Source organism: Amblyomma mixtum, chromosome 7 (assembly GCF_055824585.1).
Source record: "Amblyomma mixtum isolate Tamu chromosome 7, ASM5582458v1, whole genome shotgun sequence".
NCBI classification, from domain to species: domain Eukaryota; kingdom Metazoa; phylum Arthropoda; class Arachnida; order Ixodida; family Ixodidae; genus Amblyomma; species Amblyomma mixtum.
Genome location: NC_143018.1, coordinates 125,655,505 through 125,678,628, shown reverse-complemented (window position 1 = coordinate 125,678,628; position 23,124 = coordinate 125,655,505). Strand labels below are relative to the sequence as shown.

At 43.8% G+C, this 23,124-nt stretch overlaps 2 pseudogenes; one reads left to right on the top strand and one right to left on the bottom strand.

Moving 5' to 3' along the window:
* Positions 1 to 923: 923 nt before the first annotated feature.
* LOC149337424 (RNA demethylase ALKBH7, mitochondrial-like) lies at positions 924 to 5,949 on the bottom strand (annotated as a pseudogene).
* Positions 5,950 to 8,221: 2,272 nt separating this feature from the next.
* LOC149337423 (uncharacterized) lies at positions 8,222 to 20,593 on the top strand (annotated as a pseudogene).
* Positions 20,594 to 23,124: the final 2,531 nt, after the last annotated feature.

The following is a 23,124-nucleotide window of genomic DNA, read 5'->3' as shown; positions in this document are numbered from 1 at the left end:
CGGGAAGCACACGCAACCACGTCATGTGTTCCTTCCGCAGTGCCAATTAGAAAAACAACAAAAGATAAAAGGCTGACCTCTTTTCCAGCTCGATGTATAGACAGGTGCAAAGCTACTTAATGTAAATTGTTGACACTTACACAGTAAAACTCTTTTTCTGGGAAAGTTCTGTGGTACAAAAGATAGTTCCGGAAACAAACCACAAAACAGTAAATACTCTCCACAGAACGATAACTATAGCTACGTTGAAAGAAGGGGAAGTGGGGAACAAAATAAAACAAACTTAATTAGCTATTTGCAGTAGTTACCAAGAAAAGTTTTCAATATGCCCAAAATACATGGGTAGCGTACGGCCTACCCTGTGCCCTGAAGTGCTGTCAATATCAAGTTGACACAAGTGGCAGCTTGTAAAAGATTCACAGCACTGAAAGATTACAGCAGCTGGTACACTAAAGATCTTCATTCCATGGCACACCTGTTTCTCTGCTTTTCAAGTTTTTGTTCTTGTTTCTAGGCCTCGCCTTCCGAATGTTTTTGCGGCATTTGCATTGCTTAGAGAGGTGATTGCTTCTGTTCCCCACACATGCAGGAGGTACAACAAAATGTGAGCATGAATCAAGAGAACAGAGAACCATTGTTTTTTGCCCATTTTCATCTGCTTTCTAAGTTTGCCTTGCTTAGGTTAGTTTTTCTATAATGGAACAATACTACCAAGCAGCCCCACTTTTCAAGTTCTATTACACTTAGACATCAGATTACACATGTACTATACTGCTCAGAGCATTGCCTAGAACCAAGTCAATAACCACCAGAACAGCTAGAAGTGCACAGTGATGTGGGTAAATGCGCTCAGCACCCTTTCTGTTTTCAAACAAAGCTAGCTGGCCATGCTAATCACTCTCATTAATGCTGAACTCCTTCAATGTCCTGTGTGCGGTTTTTCAAGGGCGCCCATACTTCTATCATTACGAGAAAGATATTATTCATATTTGATGAGAGCAAAATATCACGTCACACTGCAATAGTCAGTGATCTTAATTAAAATCCAGGTTTATCGGCGAAAGTGCTCTCGTATGTCACTGTCAGCTTCGCTCATTCCAACAAATTACAGACATCCTTCTCGTCTTGTGCACGGGCGAGGACCCGAAGATAGCGTGCTGGTTGGCCAGTATCTCGTGTGTATAGTCGCACCTCGCTGCGCCTCTGCAAATGGTGACAGGGACAAAGAAAAAAACTTGCTTCACTAGTAGCCTAGACATGAAAAGAACACAACACGGAGGTGCAGGACATTTCACTTCAGTAAAATGAGAAGGTTCATAAATGCAAATATACAAGCACCGGCATATTTTTAACGCATTGCACACAAAATCCGGCGTTGCCGAGCATGGGGATGGCTCCGGTAGGTGGTTCCCTTAGAGCAACCTGCGAGGCAGGTGCGCCACCTAGGTCACGTGACCTTGCGGTCTCTTCACAACCAGCGAAACGGATAGTGAGCAAACTGCCCACCGTGGCAGTTGAATTAATGATTGCTCGCTCGGAAAGAGCAACTTGGGCTCCACAGGGCCCACCGCTAGGAGCACCTGCCGTGACATGGAAGTGGCGCATCGCTTAACTGCTGCACCACTGCTGCAGGAGGGGAATGAGGACTACCAAGGCTCTATGAATGTAAAGTAGAGAATGACCTTCTGCGTACATGGGAACTAACGAATTATGTCACCGCGTCATATTCGCAAGGCGAAGCTTAAGCGTCTCCTCCAATTTATGTTCAAAACAGCTAAAAAATTATACCAATTCACAGTTCTAACGCAGAAATAATGATTTTTACTCCAGAAGTCCTGTATGGAAGATAGAGGCCGCAAAAAGAACTTATTACCCTGTTACAACCACACTTTTAGAGTATTAGACTAATACATATGTTCACAAATTATCAAACAGCTATTAATAGGTGCCTACCAAGAACCAGCTACTTGTTTATATTTGCAGGTAAACAGTGGAATGTTCAAGACCAATCATGCAACTGCCAACATACTGTGATCTGTTTACCTTGAACGAGTAAAGCATTGCAATGCGTAAGGAGTTGACATCCTCTGCATAATACAGATGAAGTATTTGCAGAAGATTATGTAGGTGATAATGCATAAAAATATTTCAGCCAGGGCCCAAAATTATTGGAACCCTACCCACAAGTAAGTGGTTACAACGCTGAGTAGTTAATGAGGTGAAAAAATTTATTGATGAAAACTCGGTAATCACAGCAAAAGCATAATCGCGAGAAAGCCTAGAAGTGTATGAATGCAGTATCAAACAAGTAGCAACACTAGTTCCCATCTTTCTCCCTCTCCACTTTCATAAGAGCACCTAAGCTATGCAAACAAATGTCACTTTTTCATGACAAGTGTCCAAGATACCTTGGTGCATTTCACAAAATTTTTAAACAACTTTTGCCCAAAATATTCCCTGAGTGAGCATGAAGCGCCATACAACATACTGCCCAAACTACATAACATCTCTTAACCACTGCTAGAAGTAGATGTACCATGAACCACCTCATTATATAAAGTGATCGGCTCTTCAATAAAATGTTGACCCACTTCTCAGGTTTCTTCTCATAAACAAATTTCATAATGCTGGACGACATAAGCGACAACCATGCGATTGGGTCGCCACAGAACTGAAAAAAGGAGAAAAAATGTTTCTCAACACTGGAGGTTGACAACACAATCAAAAGCTCAATGCTACAGACCACTGGACGGTGAATGAACATGTGGCTTGTCTGTAAGGTTAAAAAATGCTTCAAAAGAAAACAGATTTGGCAGTGACATATTTAGAGGTATACTTCACTCAAAGCACCTCAGAATTATAAAAGAAAGAAGCATGACACTTCCGGAAGCAACTGCCGCACGTTTGCTTATCACATATGTATGACATGGATATTCTGCACTTCACTGCCACCTTTTCCTCATTAAAATTTCTTTCTCTCTCTCTCTCTCTCCACTTCACTGCGGCTTGTACTAGAGTTCATGATTTCTCATTGTTGATAAGGTACACAACACCATTTCATGCTTCTTGGTACTCAATAGTAAAGCATTAATTAGAAAAAAGTCTTAAAGTAGATATGGTTGATTTACTTGAAGACCTTTCTGGCAAGCTGCACTAGCAGGGAAAATCAATGCCACACATATTAACCAACAAGGTCATATCTCTCCAAACTGAACAAAGGGTAACATAAGTTCAGCTATGAGTGGCAGGATGAAGTCTTTTTTTCCTGGTCTTCGCACAAATATAACTGCACTTATAAATTTAAATCTGAAGATGCACATGAAAAACCCCACAGCACTTCCGCTTTATTAGCAGAACCTTCTTTAAATGCACTTAAGCAGCTTCTATCTTTGACCCACTCATTAATAAATAAACGCTTCACACCAGGCAGCATTGTTTTCCTTTTGTTTTTGCTTAATTCCACAAGTTGAACAAATATATTTGCCAGAATTCGACTGTCAGTAGTATTTTTAATGCAGTTAGATATAAAAGCTAGCAGAACATGCTGCTTCCATCGTTAGGGTAAGTGGTATGCACACATAGTTGTACTGCATTCTAACGAAACTGTATGCTGCAAATTTCTCGACTGAAGAAACAAAAGCTTGACCCCACTTGCACGTGCAGTTATAGTGATAAGTGCTTCTTCGATTAAATGCAATTCTTGAATGGGCAAGAAGAACTACAGCTCCTTTATTTGTTCTTATGTCAATGCTTAACAGTTCAGAGATACCTGCAAGGGCTGGTCAAAGCACTACCTTCAGGAGAGTTTTAATGGCAAAAATTGAGAGTGAAATATTTTGTTTGTGCAATGATATATGGACTACATGTGGCATGTTGGTTAATTACCACCTGTGATGGTCTTTTTATTGGAGCAAACTATGTATAGCGGATTTCGCTCATGCTAAACAGTATCTTAGTCATCACTGCAAGTTTTACCTGACCCCTCTGACCGCACACTGACCAAATGAGTTAAACATATGCCTTGAACAGTCCTGCGATCCAGGCGGCCTAGCCTTCGCTGACCTTGAAGGGTTGCCTAGTTTGGTGTGATGGATCATACTGAAGCATACATCATTGGTGAGTCATTTCAGTCCCTTGCAGTTCAAACAAAAATGATATCAGATGTGGAGAGTGGAGATGCTCAGGTATGACAAGGGTACGTGGCATTTTCATGACCGAGGCTGGAGATGAGGAAGGTCACTACTGCTGTCATTTTTTTTGTTATGAATGAAGGCGAATTTGCAGGGGTGCCTGAATTCAATTCCATACTTTTCTTACAAAGTGGGTTTCACTTTCGCCTTTGCTTTATAAATGTGGGCTTCTGAACTCTCAGGCCATCAACAACTAAGTCTGGTCTGCAAATAGTTTGACAAGAGGTGATCACAACACTGTCGCCACTGTTTTTTGCATGCCTGAAACTACAGAAATATAGTGACTGAACTGCGAATTTGCAGTATTCATGATTGAGCCCAATATATTTTAGCATGACTCATCTAAAAGGGAGAAGGAATTTCCAATACTGTGCAACCTTGTCAGCTTCATGTGCTAACCATTATGCCAGCATAGTTTTGGGGCTATGGTGTTTACACAAACTACAGCAGTGAATAAAAGACTGACTAAAAAGTAAGGCTTTGTTCACAGAATTCCTGATTCTATCCTGCGGTCATAGAGTGCTATAAACTATCAAAAAAACTTTGAGGCCACTATTGCCACAAAAATAAAACATAGTGAAAAATGACACTAAATACTCTCAGATTAAATTGTAAAAAAACTCAAAAACAAGGTAACGAATTTCTAAAACAATCTCTCACACGAACACTATCTACGTGTAGCTTTATGTGGCCATCTTCAAGCAAATCGAGACAGTGAATATGTATCTGGTACACGTCAGGTGGGAAGGCAAGCGCACAGACCCGCCCCAATATTGCTTCACATGCAAGTGACCATGTTCTCCACTCTATCACTCGGTACCCATGAAAAATCACCTGAAAAAAAAATACAGAGGAAAGATTCAATACGAAAAATGAAATGTAACCCAACACATATGAAAGTGAAAGTACTAAATGTAATAAAATAATGTTCAGCTCACGAACTCCATATTCGGTTCGAAATGTCCTGCACAAGGTCATTAATAAAATATTGTTCAGCTCATGAAATTCATATTCGGTTTAAATGACTTACACAGGTTCATACGAACACTTTAATAGATAAGCAACTTCTCATATGGCTGCATGCGAACATGCGTGAAACCAAACTTAACAGACATCATACTTTAAAAGCAGCTCCATACAATCCAAAATTACTTTCGGCATCACAAATATTATAAGAAACTGTCATTACAAACAGTTATTAACATTGACAAAACTCGCTTTACTTGCCAAGCTACATCGAGATACAGTACAGCGAAACTATTACGGAGTGCCTCAGCTAACAACGTTGCGGCTGCTCTGTATCCACTGTAATACGGAATGTGGAGTTTAACGTGCGCTCACATAGCACAGCACAAGTACGCTTTTTGTACTCAAATAACGGGCTTAATAAAAAAGACAAGAAAAACACGCTGAAGGCGATGATACCACACCTACTAACATCGTTCCAGTGGCCACTTTTGTACCGCAACCTCTTGAACTGAGGCTCAATTTCGGTCAGCAGCGTCGTCTCTTCTTCAGCCGTCACAAAATCGTCGCAGACTGTCATGCTCTGGGTCACCTCGGCGAGGGTGTACGAGTCGGAACATTCAAAATGGGCCTTCACATATTCTTCTGTCAGCGCTGGCCGCGGCTTCGACGCATCGCTGATGTCGACCTCAACCGAGCACGGTCTTCGCGTCCATTTCAAGAGCGCTGATAAATAGCTACATCAAATTGTTGACGCCGACAGCGCACTGCGGCTAGCTATGAAGGCGGCCATTTTCAAACTTGCATGAAATGGTGGCCGCAGTGAGCGGTGTTAAAGATGGAAGTGGACGACCCTGTGCATTCGAACTGACCTAATACATTGTTGCATCTTGTTCCTCTATTCTTTCTTCTCTGTGTATTCCTATGCGCTCCTTACTTGAATCCATAAAATTAATGTAATGGCCACTAACCAAGATGAAACACAACACTACAGGTGCAGCTTGCAGAAGCTTTATGGTTTCCACCTTGAAGTCTCCGGACATTAAACTAGTCTGAATATTAGATTTAGCTTGGAATGGTCGCATAGGCACCTATGATATAGGAAAAGAAAGGGCCAGTATAAACCAAGAATGTGCGCATTACAGAGATTTCAGTGAAGCCATGAAGAGGGTGCTCTCGGTAGCTTTGATGTGCTTAACATCCGCTGAGTCCAGAAGGAAGGCAATGATAACCTTACCTAAATTTGATGGTTGCTGGGTGCTTCACTGTCCCCACTGTTGAGGCCTTTGAACTTCTATTTAAGAGTGTCATCACTTTCCACGATAAAACTATCAGAAGCTGGGTTTCAAGAGGCAAGAAACTCAATATTCGTTTGCAGGCTACCGATATTTGATACAGTGCACATATTATGGCGAGTGAAAAATATTAGCGACGACCGGGATGACGGAACCTCGCGCGGCCACGCCGCCTTTCGCGAGCGCGTCGATGGCAACAGTGCCGAGCCATTACTGTGTTTGCAGCACAGCGGTGGCTACAGGAAGCAACCTTTGTGCAGCTTGCCGCTTCCCAAGCGTGTGATGACTCAGGCGTTGGCCGGCTGTGCGTCTGTTGAACCCCTCTTAGAGTAAAAGATGGGAGCGCTTTAGCGCTCTCGTGATCGTGGCGTACGTTAACCGCAGCGCCGCGCATTGCCATTCCGCCGCCCTTGTGATCCGTCACTTGTGATAATTCTTTACAGCGATAGCTCTGCTAAATGCAAAAGGCAATCTCCGGGGTGAGCATAAGTTTGACTTTGGTGCCACGTTGCAAAGCCGGGCCACCCCCGAAATTTGACCTTGTAGGATTTCTCCCAGAATCGATGTCCATGCATCACTGACCGTGCCCGATACGATGGCGACCTCCAAATTTGGCTCGGATTGTTTCGAAAATTTGGCCTTGCTACCCCTGAAATTTTACACTGGCCGAGTTGCCCGAAAATGAATGTTCAACCATAATTAAGCGCGCCCGACGCGATCGCGACCTCCGAAATTGCCCTAGGTTATTGCCAAAATTTGGTTCGGTTCATCCACGAAATTTTGCTTTTTCCGATTTGAACCAAAATCGATGCCCAGAATAACTGACCGCACCCAATGTGATGGTGACCTCCGAATTTGGCTGCAATCATTTTCGAAAATTTGACCCGGGCCACCCCGGAAATTTGACCTTGGTCGATTTGGGCAAAAATTGATGTCCGACAATAATAAACGTGCCCGACAGGACGGCCACCTCTGAATTTGGCACCGGCAACCACCCAAAATTTTCCCTTGGCGATTCGGTAATTTTTTCGCGCTGTAATATGGTTAACCAAAACCCTATGTTGTACCGTGTCCTCCAAAAGAACATCGTGGTGCCTCATGCCCACCATGACGGCTTCTGCTTTGACTCTTTACCTTTGACGTTTCACCTTAGATGACTTTCGTCGAGGTGGTACTACTGTGACGTTATGTCATCAGAGGACGCGTGTATAAACACCGCATAGCCGTGTTTGCTTCGTTAGCCATGAAGAATAGTCGGTACCGTCTGTCCCGCGAACTTTAACTCGACACTGTACTCTGCTGGGTTTTCGTTTTTGGTTTTTTTCTGAACTGCAGTACATTATCGGCACCGCTTTTGACAGTGCCTCCAATCACTGATTTTGTTGCATTTGTTTTTATTCTGGATGCGTCTATTTTTTCTTAGTGTTTTTTCTTAAGATTTCCCTTCGCCACCACAATGTCCACAACCGCTGGCCAAACCTAATTCATGTCATTCAACATTTTACGTTGGCTTTCCCGCGACCTTTTATTGGGAGAGGTTTAAAGAAAGTTGTCGCTGCGCTTAACGGTATTTATTGCCGATAGTTCTTGCTCACTCTTTACTGTTGTCAATGGCTGCTTTGTTGCGGGACTTTGCAATAAAGAGGTCAGAGAAAAAGAGCTTCTAGTAGAAGCACATGAAACCTGATTTCATGCGGGCAGTCTGCGGGTGCTATTCGAAACCTCGTTTCGAATTTTCAATTTTCTTTGGTGAGGTAACGACGAATAAGCATGGCTCACCTTGGGTAAAGCGCTGTGCGAGCATTACAAGTTTGGACAGAGGTTTAAGCTGTGCTGATCTGAAACTCGATGAGCATCGACACAAATGCGTCCCAGGTGACCCTGCCATTCTGCCCAGCTGCATTTTGATTCACTATCTGTGACAAAAAAAGGACAATACATTAACCACTGCTTGATGTAAGTGCGCCGATAAATGATTTTTTTTTCAGCGTTGCTGGTTTCTGATTAGGTACCCGTGCTGTTTCCAAACCCAAATAGAGGCGATAATTTTCAGCTATTCACAGCGTTTTGCGGGAAATACGCATACTTTCCGGTCAGGCTGTCACTGCAAACAATGCAATAGTGATATTTCCAGGCAGCCTTCTAACTCCTTGAGGTGAAGCACGTTTAGGAGGACTGCTATTTCTCACGCAGTCACGTGACCGCAGCGATTAGTCGCGGAAGATTAACAGCGAACCTTCTTGCGTTACTGCATTTTAATCAAAGGCAGCTTCAGTGACCAACCTCCTAGAGCTGCCGCTACGCAGCGAGTCACTACAACTGCGGAGTTTGTTTGAATCAAGACATGAGCTGCAGTTTCTACTTTGTATTTCAACAAATAACATCTCATGATCACCCGCTAAGCCTTGCCCTTCACCGCTGCAAAGGGAGCACAAATACGGAAATGTGGCATGATATGAAGTCCTGCTGTCTTGTGTATACCTTGGAGGCCCCTGTCAAAGCCTTGATATGTTTCATTGCCTCACCAAGAGCCACCCGTTCCCTTCCTTCTTTTTCCCTTCCTTAGGATCTCATGCCTGGAATGTTAATGGCGCCGCACCACCACCGGAACCTCACGCTCATATCGTACGTTGCATGCATTGTGTCAGCCGTCGGTCTGTCCTTCACCATACTCACCTACGCTCTCTTCAGGTGAGACAATTTTGCGCTGTTCTGACCAGCCTCAGTTGTGCTTCTTTCGTGCTTACGAGTGAGTGTCTACACCTGATTGCCATGGACAACGTCAGCTTATTCTGGCCGTTTCGTGCGAACCCTGAATATAGCATGAAATGTTCGTCGCCTGAAGGGCTAACGGCACCAAGAGCCTTGAAAACAACAGCGGAAATGGTGACAAAGAAACGGTTTTGTACTAAATGGAAAGTTGATCAATAAATGTCAGTAAATATGCGCAAGTTATAAATGGTGCACCGCCTCCCTGCTCCAACTAAAATAAAGCTCCGCCGAGGGTTCGGAGGGACGCCAAGTCGGGATTTTCGCGTCGAAATTCAAACTGGCTTGACTGAACGAGGAGTAAGAAGCCACTCGATAATACATCGTTGCGCGCGCCCTTTCTTATTAGCGCCCATTTTCATTACCTCAAGGTTATACAGCCGAGCGTTTGACGCGGAACATATATGCAGTGACGTAATATATTGTGAGGAAGAAGACGAAGCTGACAGTGGCGCGGAACGGAGCGCTCGCTCTAGGACAGCGGCGATTAAATCATCTCATAGCCATCTGTCAACCCGTCTCATTTCTCGGCTGGCCGTCACGTAACAATATTAGGTGACAGTTATATGGAAATTTGTTGCAACATGAAGAAAAAACATGGGGGTCTTCTTAACCACATTCCTATGTCGTCTGAAATGAGTGTCTAATGGTGCTCTTGGAATTTTGTCGTTTTATCTGCTCTTGGAGCTGGTTTAATTGGCCTTATAGGTTAGGCATGAGTCATCTCCTTCTTCAATGCTCGCGCATTTTCAGTTGGATATTGTATTTAGAATCAATACCCTATAATCTCCACTAGTTACCCTGAATCATATCCTGAGGCGGGCCGACTTTCAAAATTTGGGGCTCACTTCACCTCTCTCAACCAATCATCAGTGCAATTTGCACCCGCCATGGTGGGCACGTTGCTCACATTCCGGTGGCTAGGTTGCCGCGTGCCACGGAGAGCAGGTTTCCTCTTTCAACCAATCAGAGCGCCCGATCAGGGCCTGCCCTGATGTCCCATGATCTCTCGAAACCAATCAGGAATTGTCGTGACAGAGAAGCCAGAACTTTTTTTATGTTACAGCCCTAATGCTACCGCATGAAAGGGAGCATTACTCCAAAATGGTTTGGCGCCCTGATATTTAAGACATGACACTTCAAAAATCGGAAAGTGCACTGCGGGCCAGAAAAGATAGATGCACGTTTAATGTTCACGTTGCTGTTTTCAGCGCTGGGTCATGGAGTCAGAGTTTCTGCCTTTCGTGCTGTGTACGTTGTGTGGTGTCTAATGTTTGACAACAAATACTCTCGCAACCATATTCCTTGCATTTACAATGGCGTACTTTGTGAACAAGTTTAAAGCAATAGTCGAAGTTTTGCTGCTTTCAGCTCCTAATTTCCGCATCCTGCATGTGTTATTACATGACTGAAGCGCTCGAAAAGCTGAGGCTAGACGCGTTGGGGCTTCAGGTCATGTTCAATGTCAAGACGGTTGAAATACAATATCGCTTAAAGGGCTTGATACGCGGTATAGTCCTTCACCTTAAACAACATGTATGCCGAAGAGCAAGATGCTTCAAGAAAGAAAGTCGCCTATTGAATTCTCAGCACGTGCTCAGAGTGCCTAGTTGTAATGTCAAGTTGCGGGCATGCGATATAAATCAAAATTCTCTGTACATGACATCAATATCAGCGAGCCCTTAATGTAACCGCGCATCTTTTACCTTCATCGTCATCAGCCTGACTACATCGACTGCAGGGCAAAGGCCTCTCCCATAGAATTATACTTTTTAATAACAATAGTTTATTGTACAAATTATTTTTTTATTACATGCGTTGCCTGCCTAAGCATACGGTCTTTGTGGGCGATTTCGCAGATCTGCGTATCGACGTCAGATTTTGCGCAAGAAATCCACACAACATGTGCAGTAAGGACAGAAGAGAAGAAAGAAAAAAGTGAAAATACATTAAACATTAATAGAAAACAGCTGAAAATTAAGACAGATATATCTCCTATGTCAAATCAAACGTCTTTATTTCTCTCTCAAGGAGAAAAGGGGGTGACGGGTAAAAGCCGCGTGACTGCGGCTTGACAAAGCCCGGCCCCCTCTATGTACAGTTCGGCAGTATTGCTCGTGCACATACAGAATTAAATTTCACACTTCCTCTCAGACCTATTTTTTTTTTTTTGCACCCTACAGGGAGTATGAACAAAGCATATAGGTATATAAAAGGATCCAGGGAGCTTTATTTCACAAAACAACAAGGAGCGGAACCGATGAACACACGGAAGTGCAATGTGTCGTGTGGAATGAATTCGCTTCATGAAGATGTAAACAAGCAGTATAATAGATCCATGAGTCTGAGGAAGGGAAAATGTCATCGGCTGATAGTAGATGACAGGCACCAACTCTTGAGCTCTCTCTAAAGTTTTTTTCAAGCTTCTCATGCTATCAAGTTTAGGTAGTAGAATTGAAAACATGTGGTACATAGTATCGTGTCTTTCTTTTTCGATAGTTAGTAAAAATTCGCAGTATTCAGTATCAACCCTGCCCTGTGCCTGTTGCGGCCACCCTTTCCCTACGAGCTTTCTAACCTCATCCGCCCACCTGACTTACTACCATCTTCTGCTATGCTTGCTACACTGCTCCCAAAAATGACCCTAGTCAACAGGTTGTAAAGTTCCGGGTTTAAATGCAAATGACGATTTCACAACATCACCTGTTTGTTCCAGCTGAGTGCGTAGTGGCTGAGCGTCACCACAGCAAAAATGTTACATGACATTCAGTGAGCATACGTCGATTACCAAGGAATTATTCAAGCACAGGATCTAACACGGGTACATTTCTAATGTCCTAATGTCCCCGAGTACCTTTGTATGCAAACGATGTCCAGACAAAGGGCCACATTGATCACATTTCATGAACGATCAGAGACCAGGGCAATTCTGTTTTGTACACGGATTTAGTGTTTTGGTCAATAATGCTTAGCAGCGACAAGGATTACTCAAAATCTACGCACTACCGAGGTCCGATCCTCAGGAAAATTTCAGCGCTAGCTACAAGAACCGTTTCACTCAGTACAAGTTCAAAGCAAAACTGATGGCATATATGAGGTCTGTTAGAAAAGTATCCGACCTTTGGCCGTTGAAAAAAAAACTTGCATAACTGGAGCGTTGCAAACCTAGTCATCTTTAAACTAGTCTACTTGGGACTCCACACACTTCTCCCAGCTGTGCTGCCATTGTGGGAAGTATTCCGAAAAGACCCTTTTCGGAATGGAGTTTAGCTCAGCTGTCGTTGCAGCCATAATGTTCTTCCTTGTCTGAAATCGCGCTCCTTTCAATGGCCTTTTGATTTTGGGAACCAGCCAGAAATCGCAGGGGCCATATCAGGACAGTAAGGAGTCTGTTGAACTACAGGAGTCTGGTTTCTCACCAAAAAATCTGATTCGAGTGCGAGGAATGTGCAGGAGCATTGGCGCGATGGGTGCGCCAATTTCCTGTTGACCTCAGCTCCGGGTTCTTGCGCCGCACAGCATCAGGTAGGCAACGGAGGACATTCCTGTAGTACTCTTTGGTCATTGTTTGACCCTGTAGAGTGCGTACTCAAGGTCTGCCACACAGAGGGTGTCAAAGAAAGCAGTCAGCATCACTTTCACATTGCTGCGCAATTGGCGGGCCTTCTTAAGTCGTGGTGACGTGGAATGCTTCCACTCTGACGACTGGGATCTGGTTTCCGGGTCGTAGCTCTACACCCAAGACTCGTCACTAGTGATTATGATGTTGATGAAGTCGGGGTCACTGTTTGCGGAATCCAGCATGTCCTGTGAGACTTCAACACCAAGCTTCTTTTGCTCCACCGGGAGCAGCTTCGGCACAAATTTCGCCCCAACTCTCTCCATGGCCAAATCTTCGGTGATAATGGAATATGCGGAGAAATTGCTCATGTCCACCTCTTCCTCAATTTCTCGGATAGTCACGCGACAGTCCCGCATCACCATAGCGTTCAGTTCGGCAATGACCTGGTCATTTTGGCATGTTGATGGCCGATTGGAGCGTGGCTCGTTCTCCACCGATGTGCGGCCATCTTTAAAACAATTGTAACACTGCTTAAACTGTGTGCTGCTCATAGCATCTTCACCGAAAGCCGTCTGAATATTTCGAATGGTTTCCACTCGGCTGTCGCCAAGTTTATGGCAAAATTTGTTGCAGTAGCGCTGCTCCTTTCACTCCGCCATTTTCCTTGTAATAAAAAACCGACGAGAGCACTGCACACTGCCTCCCTCAAACGCTGCTTCCCAACGACTGACGCTATCGGCAGGCGGGAAAAAATTCATGCATGCGCATGAAGGTTCAAGGTCGCCTGATGCAAGAGCGCTTGTCTCATATCCATCAGGTGTTCGCAAAAAAAAATAAAGTCGGATACTTTTCTAACAGACCTCGTACATTTCTGACAAAACATTCATCTCAAACAGCACCTGCCTAACTTGGAGGCATCGTACGATGCATCATTTCGACTTTTCCCCTCACAGTCTCGTTGAAATTTAAACCGAGAATGCCTATAAGGGGAGAGAAAGGCTAATGGCATGGATAACACAAATTTGTCTTCAAGAATAAGTTCGGACTAGTGATCCATCGCACCGGACAAATTGAAGGCGAAGCTGAGAACTTTTATTCGCTATATGAAATTTGTAACTCAGCTTTTATGCTCTCTCTCCTCGAGCAGAAGCCTGAGCAAGAACTGGTCGGGCAAGATCCTGCTCAATCTGTGCTCGGCCATGCTTCTGCTGAACGTGGCCTTCCTGGCGGGCTCGCTGCACGAGCGCTTCCCCCAGATGTACCTGTGCCTGGGCACGGCCGTGACCACCCACTACTTCCTGCTGGCCAGCCTCGCCTGGATGGGCGTCGAGGCCGCGAACATGCACCAGATGCTCGTGCACGTGTTCGCCTCATCCGAAACGTGCTTCATGCTCAAGCGCGTTCTCATTGCGTGGGGTAAGAACACGGTCGGTGGAGTCGCGCATTCGAAACTTATTTTAGTCCTTCCTTTTGAATTCTCCAGAGAATGACCCATAACTGAGAGATAATAGAATCTTCAAGTAAATTAGTGCAGAGAATTTGCTGCTTTTTATTCTTCAAATATTATTCAAAACGAAAATTGTTTTGATGTTCTGTTTTTGTTATTAGTCCCTATGAAATAAAAAAACGACTGCGGCTCTAACGGTCTTACGTTCCCTGAGGCTGAAAGGACAACTGTGACAAAAATCTGCGGGCTATTACAAACACGAAGCATTATCTTATTCTCATTTAAAATGATACAACTGCGAATGAAAGAAAAATACTAAATTAAGTAGATGTTTTCATTGGGGTCTCCAACTCATTGTCGACAGAAACATCTGTCGAAGCGCCTTACTGGTAGTTTTTCTTTTTCAGCATTTTTTCCCGGAGCATTAGGAGTCCTTGGGGACATTCCAGTCAATGAAAAATTCTAAATCACAGGATGTCAACGACATGCAGATTGCCCCAGTGAAATACATCCTAGACCTGATTGCACCTATCCTGAATAAGATATACAACTTAGCTCTAGAGTGCAGCAGTTTTCCCAAGAACATGCAGATTGCAAAAGTGGTAGCCCTATATAAAGGGGGTGAAATAATGCCATAAATAACTATCGTCCCATCTCCGTACTACCCATATCTTCAAAAGGCTTGGAGAAAATAGTGCACACACGCCTTTACAACTTCTTAAACAAATTCTCACTTATCTCGCCGCACCAGTAGGCTTCCTAAAAGGCAACTCCACGGAATTGGCACTATTAACAGAAAAAGAATTCATTACTGATGCTTTTGAACACAAAAACTTGTACTAGGACTGTATATTGATTTCACGAAAGCATTTGACTGCGTACATCGTGTAACCTTATTGTCTAAGCCGCAGCATTACGGAATACGCGGTAGTGCAAATCGTCTCCTTTCCTCACAGCTTCAAAACAGGTGCCAGTATGTCAGCCATAACAATCACAATTCCGACATAAGAACCATCGCTTCCGGTGTAACGAGAGGGAGTATTCTTGGACCTCTGCTATTTGTTGTTTATATTAACGACATTTTTTTCTCTTCTAAACACAGCTACATGGGTTGGGTACGCGGATGATACTGCTATGTTTTTCAGAGGGGCAAATACTGATGATCTAGTCTGCTCGGCAAATCACGCTTTATCATTAGTTAAAGACTGGTCGCAAAGAAATTACCTGCGGTTGAATACCAAAAAAACTCAAGCTATACTTTTCCGTACTCAGAAATTTTCTTTTAATTCTTTTAGACTGCGAAGAGGTAAGCATTGTTAATGAAATTAAGGCTCTTGGCGTAACATTATCGGAAACTCTAACTTGGAACAAGCATGTTGATGCGCTTTGCAACAAACTTAATAAGGTTTGCGGGATACTACATAGACACCGCAATTTCTTGCCAACAGCCGTTAAACGCTTAACGTATAACGTACTATTTTTGAAGACACTTAACTAATGCCATTTAGTCTGGCCAACTACATCGAAAGAAAGCATACAGAAACTTGAAATCTGCCAGAAACGTGCCTTGCCTGCTATTTCTCATGTCCCTTGTCATGCACACACTTCCGATTACTTCTTGAGCTATAAGCTTCTTCCCACGGAATGCATTTATCCTTACCGTCTAGCTTGTACATATCGCTCATCCGTATCGGCGTGCAATCACAGCATCCTGAATTTGTTAAACCTTCGCCCCCGCACTTACATTTACAATACACGTCATAATGCCGCATGGGTGGTGCCTCCCTGTCGTACAGAGTACGGTCACCAGTCCATTTCTTATCGTGCTGCTATTCTTCTAAATAGCCTTGCACTCATCGATACCTTCCCGGAAAAATTGTCATTACGAGCGCTACATGCACATTTCCTTGCAGCCAAGGTCACATGATTCTCTTGTATTAGTGCGTTTTGTGTTTTTCTTGGTGTCTTTTCTTTTTATTGGTGCTTTTTTGCTGTAAACTGTCTTCTAATTTCTGCTACCACTAAAGGTAACGTCTTTCCAGAATTTTAAAAAATTTAAAATTATTAAACTTAACGTGTTTTAATCTGAGTATGTTTGAAATTTTTATGTTTAAAACCTGATGTGTTCTATAATGTGTGTTTCGAATGTATTTAAAACTGCATGTACTTTCATTTGGAGTGTTTTTGTTCTGTAGGGTGCAAATTTTAGGTCTGTGAGATGAAGTGTGAAATTGAATCCTGTAAAATCTGTACGAGCACTACTGTCCATTGTAACCATTGTAAATTACGTGTTTCCCAGCCCACCCATATCTTCACCGATGGTTCAACTACTAAAGAAACCTCTTCATGTGGCCTTTATGTGCCCTCAACAGGCCATGCCCTTTCTTACCGGCTGCAGCGGAGGACATCCTCTACGACAGCTGAGCTTCACGGCATTAAGGAAGCTGTTTCTTACATCCTGCGCCGAACCGCCGACCGTTGGGTTATCTTCACCGATTCGAAAGCATCTCTGCAGATCCTGGCCAACCTGCTGAAGAAAACGAATAACCAGCCAGTTTCCCTGGACATCGGATATCTACATCATTTAGCTATTGCCGCAGGCCACTGCATAACATTTCAGTGGGTACCTGCTCACTGTGGCATTCAGGCTAATGAAAAAGCAGATGAAGCGGCCCGTAAGGGCCATCAACATCGGAGATACATTAGAACTTTTTTTACGAAATCTGATGCGTCCCATGTGACCAAAAGTTTTGATTCCGAAGAAATGTATCGGCTTTGGAGTTTGCCGACATATCAGTACCAATTTCTTCACTCAATCGACCCACATCTTAAGAATTCCTCCACATCTGGAAACACTTTATCATCGACTTCGTCTTAATGCTGCATATACAAACGGCTTACGATACCGTTTTAGACAAATGGACAGTCCGCACTGTGACAACTGTGCCGCGATAGAAACTGTGGAGCATATCTTGCTTGAGTGCCCTGCATATGTTAACGAGCGTGCGTACTATGAACATTGCATGCAGAAGCTCTGCTCAGTGCCCCTTACAATGGACAAAGTTTTAGGTCCCTTAGCCTGCCTTAGGCAACAGAGACTTGCAATGACTTTTCTATTCACATATTTAAAAGACATTGGACATCTCGATAAGCTTTAAATTCACTTGCACGTCACCTTCATGCATTCTTCATGCAGTGAACTTCGTCAGCCCATTTGACGGACTGTGCACTCCATCACTCCATAGGTTACATCAATACTCGCCATTGCATCCTTAGTACCCATTTCATGGCCGCATTTTATCTTCGTTTTTTTTTACCTCTTCCACTCTGCTCTCCTTCTGTCTTTATCTCCCAAATTCCCCTCCCTACGCAGAGTAGCATGCCAGCGATTTTTAAACGCCGGCTAAATTCTCTGCTCTTCATTAAAGAGTCTCTCTCTCTCTCTCTCTCCTGTTAGAAACTGTTGTCTTTATGTTAATCCTCCTCTGCCAGGTTTGACATCGTGCGTCTATTTCGAGAGCTAATTTTATAGAAATTTTTGCTCCTCAGAGTTACAAATTTTTACACAGCAGGCAGTGCCGCGGAATAGCTATGTTTCTACAGATACTTCCTGGAAAATATCTAAAAAAAACCATAAAAAAAATGTGTTGAGCTACTGCCCTTTTGAAATTTTCTAAATCTTAAGCTACTACCCTTTTGAAATTCCCTATTTAACAGGCGCCCCATTTGAGCACGCATTGCTTATTCCTTACACTGTGACAACAAAAGGAGAGGTGGACTTCTATGCAGGTCAGCAACGTGTCATTGTTTAATATTAGGTGTATCTTATTAATAGTTGAGGGTTTCAAACACAATCGAATGCTTTATGAAAGTCTGTAAAATTATCTATCCTGCTCTGGGCAGCAGTGGCTGCTGTAAAACCATTTATTTTTTCCGACAAGAGCTCTTGCTGCCGTAGTGTAATAAAAAGTGTATTACTTGGTTTGTATAGAATGACCTAATACTCTTTAATCGGCATTCATGCATTGTTTAATGTTTGTAACGAACGTCCTCTGTTGTCTTTTCCTTCATTTCATTGGTTGCATATGCTTGCTTGAGTTGATTGTAGTTTTCTGTAATATCTTCTGTGCATATGTAAATGTACACTTTTTTATGTTGACGCCTGGGTACGCTATTTTGTGCATTTATTGCATGGGGCCGAACTAGCAGGTTGCTAAGGGCCCAGAGGCTTTTATCATCCTCATTTGTATAACCCTCATCCAAAGGGAATAAATTGAACTGAACTGAACCCCTTACGCATAGCACATGCGTGCAATCGATTAGGGTATGATCTTCTAGGGACTCTGCGATGTTTTTAAAAACAGCGAGTTTGAAACTTTGGAAGCTTTCGAGTTTGAATGTAATTAGATTAGATTACATTGGATTGGATTGGATTGGAGTGGATTGGAATGGAATGGAGTGGATTGGATGGGATTGGATTGGATTGTATAACCGACCCATCACCACAAGTCTAACCACAAGCACCACCACCGGCTACACTACCAGCTGAACCATGGCGTAGGTACGGATATTGCTTTCGCAATTACCGGGCTTAACCAAGCTAAGCCACAGCGAATTTTTGGGCGTGTTTGCCGTGGGCGAAGCCAGGACCGTTTTCCAGTATGTGTTCTGCGTGTGCAACGCGATGCAGGGATTCCTCAACTATGTAGTGCATGTCGTTAAAATCCCCGAAGCCCGCACCGCCTGGGCACAGCTTACCACACGAGCCTTCAAGAAGCACCGCGGAAGCGAGCCGCCGGCGGGTTCCTGGAGCGCAAACTCGAACGTCAAGCAGAGCAGCCACCCGTCCCTGGTGCGCGTCACGTACACCAGCACTGACAGCACGAGCACAGTGGTCTTCAATAGCAACGTATTGAGCAAAGGAGGATGGGTGGCACCGCGGCTACGGCTGGCGTCGAGGTCTGCCCCACTACACCATCTCGCTTGTCAGGAGTTAGAAGCCTGCTGAAGAACTGCAACCCGCAGAAGGACGACAAGAAAAGGAGTGCTGGAGGACAGCCCAGGAAGAAAAAGTCAAAGGTAGTAGTGCAGTCGCGAATTATATTTCACAAACTAAACTTCACTTGCGTGATTGTCATTCAGGCATTATGTGCTTCTTGAACCATAGCGCATTCTTCAACTTTTTGTTATCTATTGCTGGTACTTTATGTGGTGGTAGTCCTTTTCGTATTTGGTCAGCAAACGTACACTTAATAAAGATCACAGGTAAGACTTAAGGACCACAAAACTACATAGAATGAAACGCTTTTTATTTAGATTCTGCGCTTTAATTGAAGCCACTCGTATTTTTTTCTACGTCCTGTCGGTATAGTTGGTATAGTGCCTTTGGCTTGCCAAAAAAAGAAGGCCTTTGTCACAGAAGGCAATACGGGGGCACATGTCATTAAATATTTCAGATGATAGTTGTGCATATCTATCCCTGAACCTGAATTTAACTCTAGACTGGGAATGGAACTCTAGTCGAAAATGAGAGCTTTCGGTTTACACGCTGCCAGCTGTTCAGATATGCATCCATCCCGTAAGTGTAGCCTTTGCTCTAAAACTTAAAGAGCACCCTGTGCCTGTTATTTTTCAGCACGATGTACACTTCAATATCGCTGCTGGGGAGAAAATGTTATTAAATTATTTTCAACCAAATTTCAGTATTAATGAAATTTGGAAGACAGAATCCTCATATTTTGATCACACCTGAACATGCGCTGTTATATGTGGGTTTAAATTTGTTGTCAAGTTTAGGCATTTCTTTTTTCTTACTGTTTATTCCAAACGTGATTCTCTTTATTCTTCCACGCAGGTGATCGCCGAACAACAATAGGCAACAGAGAACCACAAGCAGTTTTACTCACCTGAAGTCTCAGCTCTCGCTCCCGACCTCTACGCTGGCCAGGAACAGCAACTCATGAAGAGCAGTACCCTGAGCGCATGTGACCCACTGAAATACATCGGTCATGGCTCGCGTAGTTCGGCCGCGCAATGCTTCACTAGCAACCAAAATGCGCACAACCTCTTCGCCTACGTCGGAAGCGAGACAGTTCCAATACGAATCAACGGCATCGTCCACTCGCCGGTGGAGCAGCAGAAGGTCGAGTCATTCAGCACGTTCCAAAGGCCCTCGCCAGTGCCCATCACTTCCAAGATTCCAGACCTACCGCAGTTGTGGAGCACTTCGGTTACAGCAGCGACGGAGCCGCGCAACATTGATGTTTCAGACCAAGAGTCGATCCGGAGCACCACTTGGAAGACGATCACGGAGGAGACGTCTTTCCTTATGGCTAATGGAGCTGGAAGAATGGTTGTCTCCTGATGAATTTAATGTGATTAGACACTTTGACCGCTTTCAAGATTTACTTCCAACGTCTGCCGGCTCCAAGACCGAGTGCCTCATAGCGTTCACGTGCTTTGGTCCGAACTTTTGCTCTAGGCGGAAGCATGACTGCAACAGCATGTTTCGAAAAAAAGTGACCAACTATTGGCCAAGCGCCCCCCATCGAATGCATACTCGTGCAGGGCAAGTAAAGATTACTGCCAAGGAATGCCTGAAATGGCATGCTTGCTCATCACGATGGCGCAGTTGACGGACTGCGGGTCTCCTAAAACCGTGATATCGTTGTAGGGATCAAAGAAAGACGAAAAAAAACTGTGACGGCTTGTTTTTGCGGTTCCATGCCCATCCAACACCTTTTTTCTGGCCCCTGCCAAAGAAGACAGACTTAAATAAAGTGCTGCAGCGCCACTACATATTGAACACTTGGCGAAGCTTGTGGTTGCAGTAAAACGGTATTTCTTTATTTTTGCCTTGCTTAACTACTAATGAAGAGTGAAACTTGTTAGCAGGGTTACTTAATTTCAATTGTTTTTTGTCCCCGCCCGCAGATGATTCTTTCAGCATGTGGGAACCCTCCGTGGTGTTGTGAAAGGTTTGAAGGTCTTTCTCCTTGTACATATGCATAGGCATACATCTCTCTACATGAATATTTTGCTTTGGATTGTATCTGACTAATCGATACATATACATGAGCATATTCATACTATGTAAACAACTTTATTCAAGACATTCGCCTTTCTTTTGAAGGTCTCTCTTGGCGTATTGTACTGATATTTTCTTCCTATGTACGGATGTTGTGTGCGTGTCTATGCAAGGGTGGTCAAATGAAAAGGCACACATGGGGGTAAACAGGTGAACTTACGCCTAGTTAAAGCTAGGATCGACAGTTTCTGATAAAACTCTCAAAATGCCTACAGTTGAAATGTGTAATATATTAGTGCGAATACGAGCAACGCAGTATAGTGCTTGCATTCACATACAGATCATATTTTACACGCCATAAATCCAGGTTTAGTGCAAAAGTCTCATTGCTTTTAAGGAGGATGGTGATTGGTAACGCTCGAAAGTGTGATCACAAGGGATAAGTTCTTGCTGTTTTTCTTTGCTCTTAATGCACGAATCTTTTTTTTTTAATTAGTGCAAGTTTATGACGTGACGCGAAGACATATATGATCAAATGAATGGCTTCAAAGGAATTTCCCGCATGTGTTAGTTATTTTACGATCATTAGAGAAGTTGGTAGAGCGCTGTAGGAGCTGCTTTTTTAATAATTACCCTAGAAGGCCATACCATTTTTTTCTCTACGGTTTTGAAAGACTCAGCAGATAAACTATCTTGTGCTTCTTTTTCATTCAAGCAGAAAACGTTTTCAGATTTTGTACGCTTAGAATCTATTACAACCCATGGTGAAACCTGTCCTCACTGCCACTTGTGTCTTAGCACCACAGTTGACTTTGGTCACAACTTTATGAATTGCTGGAACAAATCCAGGTCCGGTGGTAAGGGTAAAAACATCAGGAGCAGTGGAAGGCTGCTCTGGGAAGCTCGCCGCAGGAGACACAGCTTCTGTCAGTGGGCTGAGCCCGAGTGATCGCCGAAGCACAAAAGTGCCAGGCGGTTTTGAGCAGCCCGCAGGCCTATCGTTGTCCTGCCTCCTCTTCCCTCCGCACTTGATTCTCTCATGAGGCAAAAACATTGTTTACTTACGTTCCTGGAGCCAGCCAACGAGCAACCCTGGGGGGCATTGCCTTGTACTGTGCTCTATTGTTCGCGTGACTAATAGGAACGGCATGTCAAAATGTTTCCGTGGCTGGCCACACTAAATAACGACACTGTGATACCACCAGAAGACAAATGTCCTTACCTTTGTTTTCCATTCCAGTTTGGCAAAGAAAAAGGCGAATATACGAGGGGGTACTCAAAAGAAACCGGACTAAATTTTTTGGTCGACAAAGCTTCTGTGGTACCGCGTTTTGCCACTAGGAGCGCATAGAACGAACATTCCAGAGACAGTAAGCCGAGTGCCGTCGTTGAAGGAGGTCAGACTAGTTTAGGCAGAGCTTTAGAGTGACGACTGTTTTGTGTGAATGTCGTTTTTGCAATGGCTGATTTTCGTGAACAGCGTGCGCCGGTGAAATTCTGATTTTTTCTCGGAAAAAGTTGAATGGAAACTCTTTCAAATATTAAGAAAGACGTACAAGGACGATGCTATGCGGACAACTCAAGTGTTCCTGAATCGAATCCTGAATCAAAGCAACAATCATGCCAATGGAAAACTTCAAATTCAGCTCGCCTCAAGAAAGCTCTTTAGGTGAAACGAAACCTCAAAACAATGCTGATTTGTTTTTTCGACGTGAGAGGAGTCGTCCATTGAGAATTTGTTCCGCAGGGTCAGACAGTTAGCCAGGCTTTGTACTTGGATGTTTTGAAAAGATTGGGCAACAGTGTGCGGTGGAAGCGGCCAGATTTGTGGCGGTCGGGTGACTGCTTTTTCCATCCTGGCAATGCCC